Source organism: Manis javanica, chromosome 11 (assembly GCF_040802235.1).
Source record: "Manis javanica isolate MJ-LG chromosome 11, MJ_LKY, whole genome shotgun sequence".
Lineage (NCBI taxonomy): Eukaryota > Metazoa > Chordata > Mammalia > Pholidota > Manidae > Manis > Manis javanica.
This window is the reverse complement of record NC_133166.1, coordinates 110,684,897-110,698,012: the sequence shown is the minus strand read 5'-3', so window position 1 is coordinate 110,698,012 and position 13,116 is coordinate 110,684,897. Positions and strand designations below refer to the sequence as shown.

Here is a 13,116-nt window from a genome sequence, read left to right as displayed (position 1 = left end):
ATGGGCACGTCAGGTCCCCTTCCTGGGGGCGGGGCCGTGGCCCTGGACCCCGAGTCCTCAGGGCCTCCACCTATAGAATGGGCTCCATGGCAGGGATGCCTGCTGTGCTCAGGGCGCCGTGGCCATCCAGCGAGGCCTTCCCTAAAGTGCTCGGAGTGCGTGGCACCATGGAAGTCCTTCAGCGTCACTGTGTTACTGTCGTGGGGCGGCTGCAGCCAAGGGCCACACACTGGGTGCCTCAAAACCACAGAAATGTATTCTCTTCTTGTTCTGGGGGCCAGAAGTCTGGAATTGGGATGCCGGCAGGGCCGAACACTCTGCGGCAGCTCCAGGGGAGGGTCCTTCCTCCCTCCTCCAGCTTCTGGGGCTGCAGGTGTCCCCGGGCGTGTGGCCACGTCCCTCCAGCCTCACCCTCATGCTCCCGTGACCCGTCCTCTGAGTGTCTGTGTGTCCTCTTCCTTCTCTTAACAGGGACTCTTTTCACTAGATTTAGGGCCCACCTGGGTGGCTGAGGTGATGCCAGGACCCTCAGTCTAATTATGTCTGCCAAGACCCCTTTTCTAAATGAGGTCACATCTCACCTGCCCCAGGGGTTGGCATGGGCGTCTCTCTGTGGGGCCACCGTCCAGCCCACTAGTCACCACCCCCTTCTTGGAGAATCACTCGGTAACTTCGCTGGGTCAGTGAACGAACTTTCAACAGGCTGGTAGCGTGGGCCCTGAGTGTGGACGCGGGTGAGTAGGTTCAGAGCCCACCTGACCTGGCCAGGGCCCCAGTCCTTCCTCTGCCACGAGGTTCGGCTGACTCCTTAGCCACGAGCCTCAGACCTGGGCCAGGCATGGGTCTTGCCCGACCCCCACCCCGGAGTAGCCATGGCTACTTCCACCTGCCCACTCTGACCCCCTCAGTGGAGGGGTCCTGCCGGCCCCTCCAGGCCTTAATTTGAACAGGCCTCTTGCTGAGTGCAGAGGTGCCACGGCCGAAGCCTGCATCCGCCCCATCTCCAGGGCAACGCAGAATTCCCCCATGCGCTGCTTAAAATATCCTGCCGTTCCCAGCCACACGGCGTGCGCTCTGTTCTTGGCAGGCCTGCCTCCCCCGCCGAGCCTGAGGGGAGAACGGTGGCAGGGAGACCTTCCTCAGGGCCCTCCTCTCCCGGGCGGTCACTGGGAAGGCCCCGGGGCCAGCAGCTCATGTCTGACACAGCTGGTCCCCAGGCTGCCCTCTGGCCCCTGGAAGGCAGGGCTGGCGGCTGCCTGTTGGCCTCTGAGACACAGACCACAGCCCCACAGCCTGTGGCCGGTAGGAGGCTTGGTGGTGCCCCAGCCCCTGCGTGCTCCGCAAGGACACCGCTGGTGCCCAGTGTCCTCAGGGCCCCTGGGCTTGGCCAGGTCGGTGAAGCCCGCCACATGTTGCTGCCCCAGCCAGGCGGGGTGGCCCTGGGCCAGGAGGCGGGCTCTCCTTCTTGCCCCCTGTCCCTCTTCACGAGATGGGCTTCGAGGCACCTCTTTTAAGCACGACCTTCAACACACATTCTTTTAACATCCCTCAGATTTTAATTATCCTGGTCCTTCAACACCTGCTCAGAAGAATTAGGCAAAACATTCACAAGCCGATGAGCGCAGATACCTTTTCACTCAGAAACACTCCGTTCACGGTGCTTGTGGGGCCAGGCCTCCGCACCTTTGCCCCGCTGTCTGCTCGTCCAGGCCCGCCTGCACCCCACTTCCTGCGCCTCTCCAGCTGCCGGTGCCCTCCCAGCCCCGGGCCACGGCCCACACACCCCTCGCGCCTGGCGCTGTGAGCGTGTCCGCTCAGTCGCCTCTGTTTCCCCACCCCCACTCTGGCCAGATGCAGGCCGGGCCCTGAGGCCTCAAAAGCGAGTTTGGGGAGCCACCACCCTCCCTCTTCCCAGCCCCACACTAGGCCCACTTTCCTGGGCCCCACTCCCCGTGGGCACCACCACCCCCAACTTACCCATCAGCCTCCTCTCCGTTTCCAGGCCAGGGCTCCACACACTGTACGTGAGGACGGGAGTCGGTGTTTGTCTTCGCAGGCCGCACGCTCCGAGGCAGCGACTCCGCTGCACTGAGACACACGCAGCAAGTCGGCGGAGGGGGACGGCTGTGGCCTGACAAGGCCCTATTGACAAAGCGGGCAGCAGCCCTGGTCTGCAGACCTCTTCCCACTCCCCAGGAGCCCATGGTGACCAGGAGTTCAGGCCCTGGGCCCCAATCCAAGCTCTGCTCTGCATCGTTGTGAAGGTTCTAGAAAGGGACGGGTCCTCTCAAAGCCTCCATTTCCCCGTCTTTAAAATGAAGCAGTCATTATACCCAGCACGCAGGGCTGGCGTGAGCACCAACACACTCCATGTTAAGCATTAATCAAAAGTACCAGCCCCTCTACTCCTTGCCTCTGTGAAAACCAAGTATTTTTACACCTGTCTGCTCGTGCTGTTCCTCTTGCCTGGATGCCCTTCCCTCACTTGTCCACCTGCCAAACTCCTACTCATCCGGCAAGACCCAAGTGGGTTGGCCCCTCCTCTCTGCACTTCCAGCAAAGCCCTTGCTCCCTGCGCTTGGAGTTGCTTCCATAGCTCCTGACGCGTCTCCCTGTCACAGATGATCCCACTCTGTTGTGATGATCTGTTCCGTGTCTGTCTCCCCCACCAGCCTGTGCCCTCAGCTTAGGCAGCTTAGTCATCTCTCCATCCACGGCGTCTGACATGCAGAAGATGCTCAGATCCATTCATTCGGCAGCGATGTGCCAGCGCAGGCTGTGTGTGCCAGACACGGTCCCAGGAGCCGGGGTTGCAGCGGGGGGCGGGGGCAGCCCTTGTGGGGTCGGTGCACCTGTGCCGGGCAGGGGCGGGGGTCCGGCTGTGTGATCTGTGCCGCCTTCACCTTGCCACCCACACTCAAGGCCAGGCCCATCCATCTCACACCCTGAGGGTCGCTTTTCTGAGTCCCTTGTGGATATTTTTAGCTGCAGCCCTCCTTACATGACCAGAGGGTTTGCAGAGGGAGGTGTATAATCATAAGTGTTTGGGACTTGTTTTTCCTTAAAGAAAGCCTGGACGTGGGGTGGCCTAGTAGTTCCAGCGTGGCACCGTGGACAAGAGAGGGCCTCACGTCATGTGTGTGCTGTGAACGTGCACTCGCTGTGGCCTTGTTTATTCCCAGGCAGATATCTCGATTAAGTGGAAATGAATTTTCTCTGCCTGTCAATCTTTGTGCTGTTCTGCGCAGGCCACCTGGAGCTGTGGCTTCCACTCTGGGCTCCTTGGGGCCCTGGGAGTTGGCTCTACTTTTGCTAACAACATGTCCCAGGTCTGCATGGCAAATAGGCAAGAGGCTGCTTCCAGACGGCCGCGAGGTAGCTGGCCATCGGGAGGGGTTGCCCTTCCCCAAATGAATCAGGTGACCGCTCAGAACGGTGTGTGGACCCACGGGCTGAGTCAGGCTGCTGTTCTCTCCATCACAGAGGGTGGCCGAGTGATGTTCTGTGGATCCTGTGAAGTCCTCTGCACTGGTGCAAGGGCACCACACTCCCAGGTCGTCAGGGAGGAGATGGAGCATGCTGGCATCGCTGGGTGCCGAGCAGGGAGCGCCTTCCCTGTGTTAGTGACTCGGTGCTGCCCTCTCTGCAGTCAGTCTAATGCCTGACTCGGTCTCCATGGTGACGGTAAACAGGAGCAGGGAGGCACTGGGAGGGCTCTGCATAGGTCTGCCTGTACTTGCCCTGCCAGGAACGCTTCCGTGTGCACTATTCTCCTTATTGAAAGTGTTTGCAGCACAGAATGGTAAACACAGTAAATGTCTTTGTCGAGCCCTGTAAATAACTTCTGAAAAATGTCAGCTCACAAAATGGTCAGAAACCTCGCTGCCTTCTTTCCCACTTGAGGAGAACTGCTTTGTAGATTTCCTTCTGTTAATGTAAATGTTTGTGCAGAGAAGCGCGGGCCAGGGCCCGGCCCCCCAAGGATGTGGTGGTGGAAGAGCAGCTGGTTTCTCCCGAGCTACCAGCTGACTGCCGACGGGCACCGCCGATCTCGCTGGGACCTCGACAGGTAATCCATCTGGATTCACAGCTCAGGGTGGTCCCGAAGATCCATCTAGTTCGCCTCATTTCCACCTTAGGCCTGCCGCACGTGGGGGGCAGAGCTGGGATGGCAACGTCCATTTTAGGAGCAAGGAACCAGCTCATGACGAGGAACGGTCCTTCCCCAGTGCGCGAACTCCCCAGAGGCTGGGAATTGGCTGCAGAGCTGGAATTCCAACCCCTGCCTACAGCTCCAGCTCCTGAGATGCTCGGACGCTAATCCATGGTGCCTCTTACCTCCAAAGCATACGACCTGCCACCTTAGCAACAAGAAAGCCTTGGAAACTACACAGAAGTCAGACTCAGCACCCACAGTGAACCAGCTGTTCACACATGACACATGGGCCGGCCGCCCAGCCCGCATCTCCCAGACTCTCCCACTGATGCGGATATTTCTGCCCCCGGTTGGCCCTGCATTTTTACAGAGCTGTCCATGTGACTCTTAAAACTGCCCCATGGAAGGGGCAGCACTGGCCTTCCCTGTTTCACATCTGGTGAAGCGTGGCTGGGGACTTGTGCATAGTTAGGTAGTTAATGTAACAGTAAACAGTTGCTGCCCGGCAAACAACCCCAAAACTTTCCACCTGGGAAGGCACTGGGTTACCAACACAAAAACTTAGTGACTTGACACAGTAACCATGTATCTCAGGATGGTGTCACTTAGCAGATTCGGCTGGGCTCTGCTGGGAGCATCTTGTGTCTCCAGTGGCAGTTGGTAAACAGCCGGCAAGGTGGCCGCATGACTGGGGCACGTGGACCTCATCGCCCAGCAGGCTATGCCGGGCTCACTGACGCGGCAGCTGTGCAGCAATCGGAAGCAAACAGAAACATGGAAGTCGTCCTCTTGAAGTCCCCACTGAGCACAGGCACGGTGTCACTCACATGTCCTATTGGTCAGCATCACAGGGCCAGCCAGGTTCAAGAGTTGGGCAGGGGACTGCCTCTCGATGGGTGGAGTTCACAGTCACTTTGCAAGTGGGCATGGATACGGCCAGGGAATAATTGCAGCTGCTTTTGACCACAGTCAACCACAGCCAGCTGCTACCAGCTCCCCATGTAAGCTGTGGATAAAATGAGAGTTAGTGTGGCCAGGATTCTCACCTGGCCCTGGTTGGGTAGCTCACTACACGCATGTGAGCAATGCGTCCTTGCTAATGACTCTGTATAAAGAGCTCTGCCCAGTGCTCTGGGCCACACGGTGGCATGGCTGCAAGGCTGCAGGAGGGCAGAGATGAGACTGGAGTGGTGGCAGCACCGAGGACAGAGGCCCAGAGGACGGCTGTGCGGACGGCTGTGCAGAGAGGCCCAGAGGCAGAGCCCGGCTTGCCGCACACAGACGCACTCTGAGTGAACGAGATTTCAGTGACTGACCTGCCACCATGGAAAAAAGTTGGGTATAACCCTTTCACCCCAAGAACGTTCTACTGTCATTCCTTTGGTCATATTGAATCCATAGTGAACTTGCCAAGGGCTGAAACCCACTGGCAAGACAAGCTCCATTCCCCTTCCCCAAACACCTCTCGGGAGCTTCATGGACAGAAACACGCGCTGCCTGTGGCTCCCTCCGGTTTTGTTCATGCCTCTGTGCCAGCCGGGATCCCAGAGGAGTCTAATTTCATCTGCCTCCCTGACCAGGTGGGAGCTGCCCATGGCCTGGCACCCCGGGCTCCATGAAGCTCTGGTGCACCCACAAGATGTGCCTCCCGAGGCGTCTGAGCCTCCCCCCTAGCTTCTGCCACCCGGCCCCAGGAGCCTGGGCCCCTCCAAGACCAGGAAGGTGATGGGCAGGGCCTCTGAGTCCACCTGCCACCTGTGTTAGAATCTGGGTCCAGTTTCACTGAGAAGGGCCACCCATGGCTACTGGCAGGAGAAGAGGTGGAAAGTCCTCTAGGGGCTTGAAAGACATGCAACCCTGGGGAGCCAGGCTGAGTGTGGAGAGAACGGCGTGGAGCTCAGCACAGTCCAGGGCTCGGAGGCGGGGCCCAGCCCTGCCACTGCCAGGCGACATCACACACCCCCGCGTGGGCATGCAGCCCAGGGAGGCGGCCCTGTGGACTGTCAGATGGGCCGGTTATGAGAACGTGCCTGCAGAGGTGACCAGGGCGATGCCGCTTAGCTGAGGCCTGCATTCTTCCCCCAACTTCCTTAAGTCCTTTCCCTCAGTTTTCTGTAAAGGGCCGGTGGGGAAGATCGAGTGTGAAAGGCAGAGGGCCTGGACGTGCAGGCAGAGAGGGGCCCCCCGCTGCGGCACTGGTGATCCCTCCGTCCAGGCCCTTGGGGGCCACCGGCCTGCCTGGGGCTGGGGTTGTGGGGCTGATAGCCAGACGTCTGAGAGCTCCAGTCCGCTGGGAGCCTTGTCAGGCATCGGGCCCTCTCGGACCCCGCTAGCCCGGTGCTCCAGCCAGCAGGCGGCAGCTGAGACGAGGCAGCCAGTGGAGGCCTTTGAGGGGGCTCACCTGGGCCACACTGCGCTGGCCAGCCCCCCACACTCGGCCTTCCCGCCCTGATATCTGAGGAAATTCCTCCAGCCGCATTCAGCTTTTAAGAGTCCCCAAATGTTGCAAAATGATTCACTTTAAATATGACACAGAACCAGCTGCAAATAAGTTAAATGTTGCTGGTTTGGGATGTTAGTGGCATTTATGACTATTGTAGGAAAACATTTACTCACTAAAATTCCACACAGTACAAAAACCCACTCTCTTCAGCACGGTCTACAGTACTTATTTCTGCCTGCGGTATTTAGGCTAATGACAGTCTTATAATGGTCTCAGCTTAAGGATTTTCCCCCAGAGTCAAGCTTTGAAGTGCTGGGTTTTTTTCTTTTTGTAATTTATGAAAGCTCATGATCCATGGTGGGCATTCAGCAAAGGTTGGCTTCCTTCCTTTTGGACTGAAATTCGGGTTGGGTTGGGTTTTTACTTTATTATAGATTTTCCTTTAACTCGCTGTCAAATGCCTGCTCCCCTGTAGGGGTACGTGGGCATTAAATACACAAGGCAGCTCCCTCTAACTGACGTGCGCTGCCTAGTCCGTTTGTTAGATCTTGGGAGGAGGGTTGGTGCCCGACACTGGGCATGTGGCATGCTCTGAGCAGAGTTAGAGTGGATGCCTGCACGGAGCTGCCCAGGGTTGGCCCGACCACAGGTGTGCAGGACCAGCTCTGTGCAACATGTGGGCAGTGGCACTGTCTGGTTGCTGTGATTTCTCAGAAAAATTCTGGGCCTCTTACATCCCCTGAATTACATGTTGTCTGATATTAAAGGACAACATGTTATGGGATCAGACGAGGAGATGGACCAGCAAAGACCCAAAGATTTCTGGGAAAGATGCTCAGTCACAGGAGCATTTTGGCAGCAATTCTTGCAAAGGCAGCTACACATATTTGCACACACGCACACGCACACGCACTCCAAGCCTGTATCATGATTGGTTCTTTACTGCCCAGTGTGAGAATGAACTTCGGGGCCACCAGGACACAACTCTTGACGAGGAGCCGCTGTTTTAATGTTGGTTCGGGTTTCTTTCCACCTGTCCCCAGTGGGGCGGGAGTTAAGCCATGGGTGGCACCACCTGCTGTGCATGTCCCTGTGTGCTCAGAGCAGCACCTGCCAGCCCATCCGGGCTGCCGGGTCAGCAAGATGTGCACACCTGCCCTCTGTCTCTGGCTTCATTTCCCTCCTGGGTGTTGTTTGTCTGCAAGCTCCTCACTGCCGCACATGCTGAGTCTAGAAGAAGGATCCTCAGCGTGGAATATTCGTTACGCCAACTGAGGACACTTGGTATGGCTCTTACATCTGAGGAGTCCTGGACTTGCTCTGTGACCTGCAGCGTGACAGCACCGCCACCAGCCGAGTGGCTTGACTTGGGTGCTTCTGGCCTTGGTTTCTTGGAGTAGCACGTTTATCCAGGGCTCCTGCAGGGCAGTGTTTGGTGCGGCAGCCGAACTCTGTCTTATCTGGACACTCGATCGGGGAAGGATCGCTTCCAGGCTGTGTCCAGTTATTGGTAGAATGTAGTGCCCCGCGTTTGTAGGACAGAGGGCTTCGGTTTCTTGCTGGCTGGAGGCTGCAGGCAGGCAGAGAGACTGCCGCAGTTTCTCCCAGGTGCAGTTCCCCAGGGTCACCTGTGTCATCAGGCCAGCAAGAGAGAGAGAGAGACTCCAGCAAGAAAGGCCCCCGGTCTTACATATGACCTGACCGTGTAATCGCATACCTCCTGTCCCCTTTGCATGTTCTGCTGGTTAGAGGCAAGTTACAGTCCCACGCTCACGCGGGGCCCCGGGGGGCCACCCTAAGGGTCGGACTACCGCAAGGACCATTAGCATACCTTTTAACTCAAAGGAGGTCTGAGGGTGTTTAATAAAAAGCCCTATAAAGATCAGGAAAGGAGGGCCTAGGCAGAAAAGCGGAAGCTCGCCCCTCAGTGTCAGTAGTGGGGTTTTTATCTAATTACTTAGCTTCTTTTGAGAGCTTTTGGTTATTCTGAAACTTCCTTGTCAGGAGGCTTAGAATCTGCCGGCGCCCGCTCTGTCCTCCTACAGCTCCTGGTAAGGCAGAGGTCCGGCTTTTGAGCTAAGAGATGCCTTTAATGACTCTCCGTGCTAAACCGCACGCAAACGGCAGGGTGGGAGGTGGGGGTTCTGGCTTCTGTTTCCTGCTCTGTCACCTTCAGCCTTTTAAGAAGCCATCTCTCACTGTAGCTCTGTGGTCCTCATTTCCAAGAGACCCACTGCCCCCATTTTTCTAAGCAGTTATGTTTAGGATCCCTTATTATGTTGAAGAGAATCCTTGCATTAAAAATCTACAATACACTTAACATCTAAAAATTGACATCATGCCCATTGTCAGCAATGCCCAGTTAGAAAACAGCAGACGCCTTTGTAAGGCATTTCCGACGGAGGGGATGGCATCCGGGAAATCGGTACAGGAACAGAAAAGGGTCGGTGATGTCATCCAGGGATTGGTCAGTGCAGGAAGCCACCACTGCCTTAAGTGCCAGCAGTAATAGGGGCAGAGAGGTGTCCCGGGAAGTGCGCGGGGAGTGCACACCCTGCCAGGGCACACAGAACAGTGGCACCTCCGGCCGCCTCAGCTGGGCCTGCACAAACGTCTCCCCTCGCCAGGACCCGCTGCTGCCCCTGGCAGGGGAGTCTGGGAAGTGCAGGCTCCACACCACCCTCTGAGCCCAGAGGGTGGGAGTGGGGCTGCGTGCAGATGGCACATGCCCCAACCGCCATGGCGGCAGAGAGCTAAGGGCAGGATTATTTTGGTGGGTATCGTGCTTGGGGGCCACCGGGCTGGGAAAAGCCATAGTTAGGTGCCATTCCTGTTGTGGGGGCTGCTGTGTTTGCCCCAAATGCCAGCTAATACACCCACAGCCCCGGGGGCCCGGCCGCCTCTGGCATGGTTTGGGATGGCTGAGCAGGTATCTGAAGGCGCCAAGTGGACAGAGGGTGTTCTCCCCGTGGTGTGGAAGGGGTTGGCATTTCTGGAGAGTTCAGTGCATTTTCCATCCACGCCAAAAACACCCGGTGCCTTGCCAGACAAGAATGTAGGATCCACATGCAGGTAGTTATAACAAGTTTCGTCCACCTAGAGTTGGATGGGGACCTGTGGAAGCGTGTGGCGCAGGGGACCCGTGCAGCCGGCCCACACCCCAGCCCAGCCTGCAGGGTGCTCACGGTGCTCACGGTGCCCTCATGGCACTGGGACAGTGCCGCAAACCTGCAGACCACCCCTCGGAGTCAGAGCTGGCCCACTGCGACCTCCGCGGGAGCCCTCGCCATGCCACCCGAAGCACCAGCTGGACCCCTGCACCTGCCTTTGGGAAGAACAGCTGTCCTCGAACGTTGGGTTTGCATGACCGTAGGATTCAGCTGACCCCAGGCCCCACCACTGCCCATCGCATTACACCTGCCCTTCTACACGCCGCCTGCCTGGGGTTGCGTCAGTCTATGACTCCTGTGTGTGACTGGTTCATTTGTTAAATCGGGAGACAGACATTCACTGAGAACTGACTTTGAGATGTGCCCGTGCTCGATGCTGGGGAGCACTAGTCAGAGGCGGGTAAGAGGGGGTGTGCCCATAAGCGGCTCAGGCCTGGAGGGAAGCCCCGCATCACTGTGCTCACTCACGCCTGTTGGCCAGGATGCCTGAGAAACGGAGCTCGGGAGACGGACTCGGCCCTCCTATGAGGGAAGCACGCCTGGGACACCCTTGTCTCCGCGCTGCCGGCAAAGGGTGGAATCAGAGTGCTACCTGGGGCAGAGCAGGTGGCGGCCGAGGGAGCACACGCCGGTGGGGCTCACCCAGCCACGGCCCTGCCTGTGCCAGGTGGAAACCCGGCCTGGAGCATCAGGCAGCAGGGACACTGCTCCTTTGGGCCCTGCAAGGAAAGAAGATTTGAGTTTGGGGTCTTTTTCCCCAAAGAGGAGAGTTCTGAATCCCCAGCCCGCCCCACCCCCAGATGCAGGCAGTCTGCCTCAGGGACACACCACTGCCAGCCCCACCAGCTCTCCACGTGCTGGGCCAGGACAGAAAACGCCTCTCACCTGTGGTGGCCTTCCCCTGGGGGTGCTCTGCATAGGCGCACAGTATGGCCGCCGTTCTGCTGCTGAGAAAACCATCAGTGCCCAGCCCGCACCCTGCACATCACCCTCCCGGCCCTGGGAGTCAGCACTGCGTCCGTGCACATTCTAGCTCAGCCACCGTAACAGGCCAGGGGTGGACATTCCTCTCACAGTCTGGAGGTGCAGGTCCGAGCCCAAGCCGCCAGGGTGGTTCCTGGTAAGGCCTGCCTGCCGAGCTTGCAGTCAGCCGCCTTCTGTCTGCGGCCTCTCCTGGTGGAGATGGGCCTTTCTGTCTGGGCACTGACCCCACCCGGGGCCCCACCCTTGAGACTTCACTCTGAAGACCTTGTCCGACCGTGACCACCTCCCAGAGGCCCCGCCTCAAAATGCCTCACATGGGGGTTAGGCCTCCAGCACAGGAATTTAGGGGGTGCACCGTTCAGCCCATAGCACCCTGAAGAGCTTCAGTAGCACCCCTGAAGTCCTGTGGGGAGCGGACATGAGGAGGATGCAAGCCCGGGCCATCACGGCCATAAGGCATGGAGCTGTTCTTCACCCTTCTGTGGCGGCATCAAGAGAAAGGAAAAGGTCCCTGCGTGCATCTGGCGTGCCCTTGGGTCATGGCCACCTGTGTGATGAACCAGTTTGAGGGGCAGTGCCCCCCACACAGTGGCATGTGCACAGGGCTTTACAGTTTATGTGGTGTGTTTGTGTCTTGGTGGGTATAGAGGGGCATCTACAGGCGCAGGCCTGGGAACGCAGTGGCACCCAGGTCAGACCCACCTCTGCCCACGAGGAGCCACTGCCCAGCATTCCCGCTGTTCCTGTGAGCCTGCCCCCAGGACGCGTGCTTCCTGCCCTTGCCCCCTGATGGAAGCTGAATCTCAGCGTGGGGGGACACCTGCCCCAGGTCACAAAGGAGGAAGCGCAAGCTCTCCACAAGGGCGGCGATCGTCTGCTGCCGGCTTCCCTGCTCGGCCTGCTGGTGGGCTCCACGACAGGAGGGAGGTGGGGACCCCCCTCCTGTGCAGCCACGAGTCCTTGCCCTCCAGGAGAGACAGGTGCTGCAGAGGACGGGAGCCTCTGAGACGCCGGGCATGGGGCCTGCGGCTGCGCAGGCTCGTATGCGCCATGTCGGGTGCTGGAGAAGGGCCGGTGCTGCTGGGGAAAACCCGCACCGTTTTTACCCACCTCTCCGCCTCTGCCTCGCACTGAAGTCCCTCCCTGTGAGTGTGGAGGCAGCCCGGGCCTCTCGCAGGTCAGGCTCAGGCCTGCCCAGAGCACAGTGAGACCAAGGGTGGAGGGAGGAGGCTCCAGAAAGCAGGGGTCCAATTAGGCCTGAGGGTCTTCGCCTCCCACTGGGCCTCAGGGGGCAGGGTTGGGGGATTTGCCAGGACACCCAGTTAGAGAGCCACGCTTTACTTCCTAGCCATGAGCCCGTGTCTCACGTGTGCACAGCCCTACCTCAGCGTGCATCCCCGCCGGCCAGCTGAGAGCCACACTCAGCACCGCAGCACCCCTCACCCAGGAGCGCCGTGGCAGGAGAGTGGGTGGGCCCAGAGCTGGGTGGAGAGACTGGTTCCCTCGCGGTCTGCCTTTACCAGGCTGTGTGACCTTGGGTCGGTCACGTAACTTCTCTGGGCCATCTCCTCAGGTTTGCCGCTCCTTGGGGCATGTGTTCCAGCCTGGTTGGGTCATTTATGCCACGATCCACACACAACCCCCCAGGAGGCGTGGTCTCAGCCTCGCCACAGTGGGGGTACAGGTGGCAGTGGATATAGGATCCGTGACCACCTCACAGCAGCTGTGACACCCCATTTACAGATGATCCTCTGTTATCCTGTTGGACACATAGAGGGAAGGGAGACAGGCCCGGGTCCTGCAGCCAGTGCGCGGCAAGGCTGGCATCTGGCTCCAGACAGGCACCTGCCCCACAGCCTGCCTCTGGGTGGATGCGATGAGCATTCACTGAGAGTCCCCAGCTCTCCGGACCCATTTCCTAACTGCCAGGGGGCCTGCAGCCCAGAGAGGTGAGGGGTCTTGTCTGAGGCCACACAGTGTGCTCATGGCAGTCTTTTGAGGAAAGAAACGGGGCAGAAAGCCAAGAATGAGGAGGACCTCGTTTGGAAGGAGGCAGGCTCAGCCCCCACCCACAGCCCTGGCTGCATCCTGCTGCAGACCGCTCACCACCAGCCTGCAAACGGAGTGTGCCATGTCTCCCGAATGTCCCCCCAAGTCCCTCCGTGCCTCCTGAAGTCCCACACCGCCTGACAGGAATGCAGGGTCCTGCGGAGGCGTAGGGGCCTCCTTGGCCAGGACCAAGCTTGTTGAGATGCACTTCCTCCCCTTAGGCGTTGGCTCCGTGAGTCGTGTGGCCAGATGGACTCCACTGCCCACTGTCCACTTCGCAGAACGCCGGGCACTGAAGCTACCAAGACTGAGAA

At 58.9% G+C, this 13,116-nt stretch overlaps 1 protein-coding gene across 6 annotated transcripts in view; it reads left to right on the top strand.

Moving 5' to 3' along the window:
• The window catches only part of SHANK2 (SH3 and multiple ankyrin repeat domains 2), a 471,338-nt gene that overhangs the window by 277,375 nt on the left and 180,847 nt on the right, over positions 1–13,116 (top strand). The gene's annotated exons all lie outside the window — the stretch shown is intronic.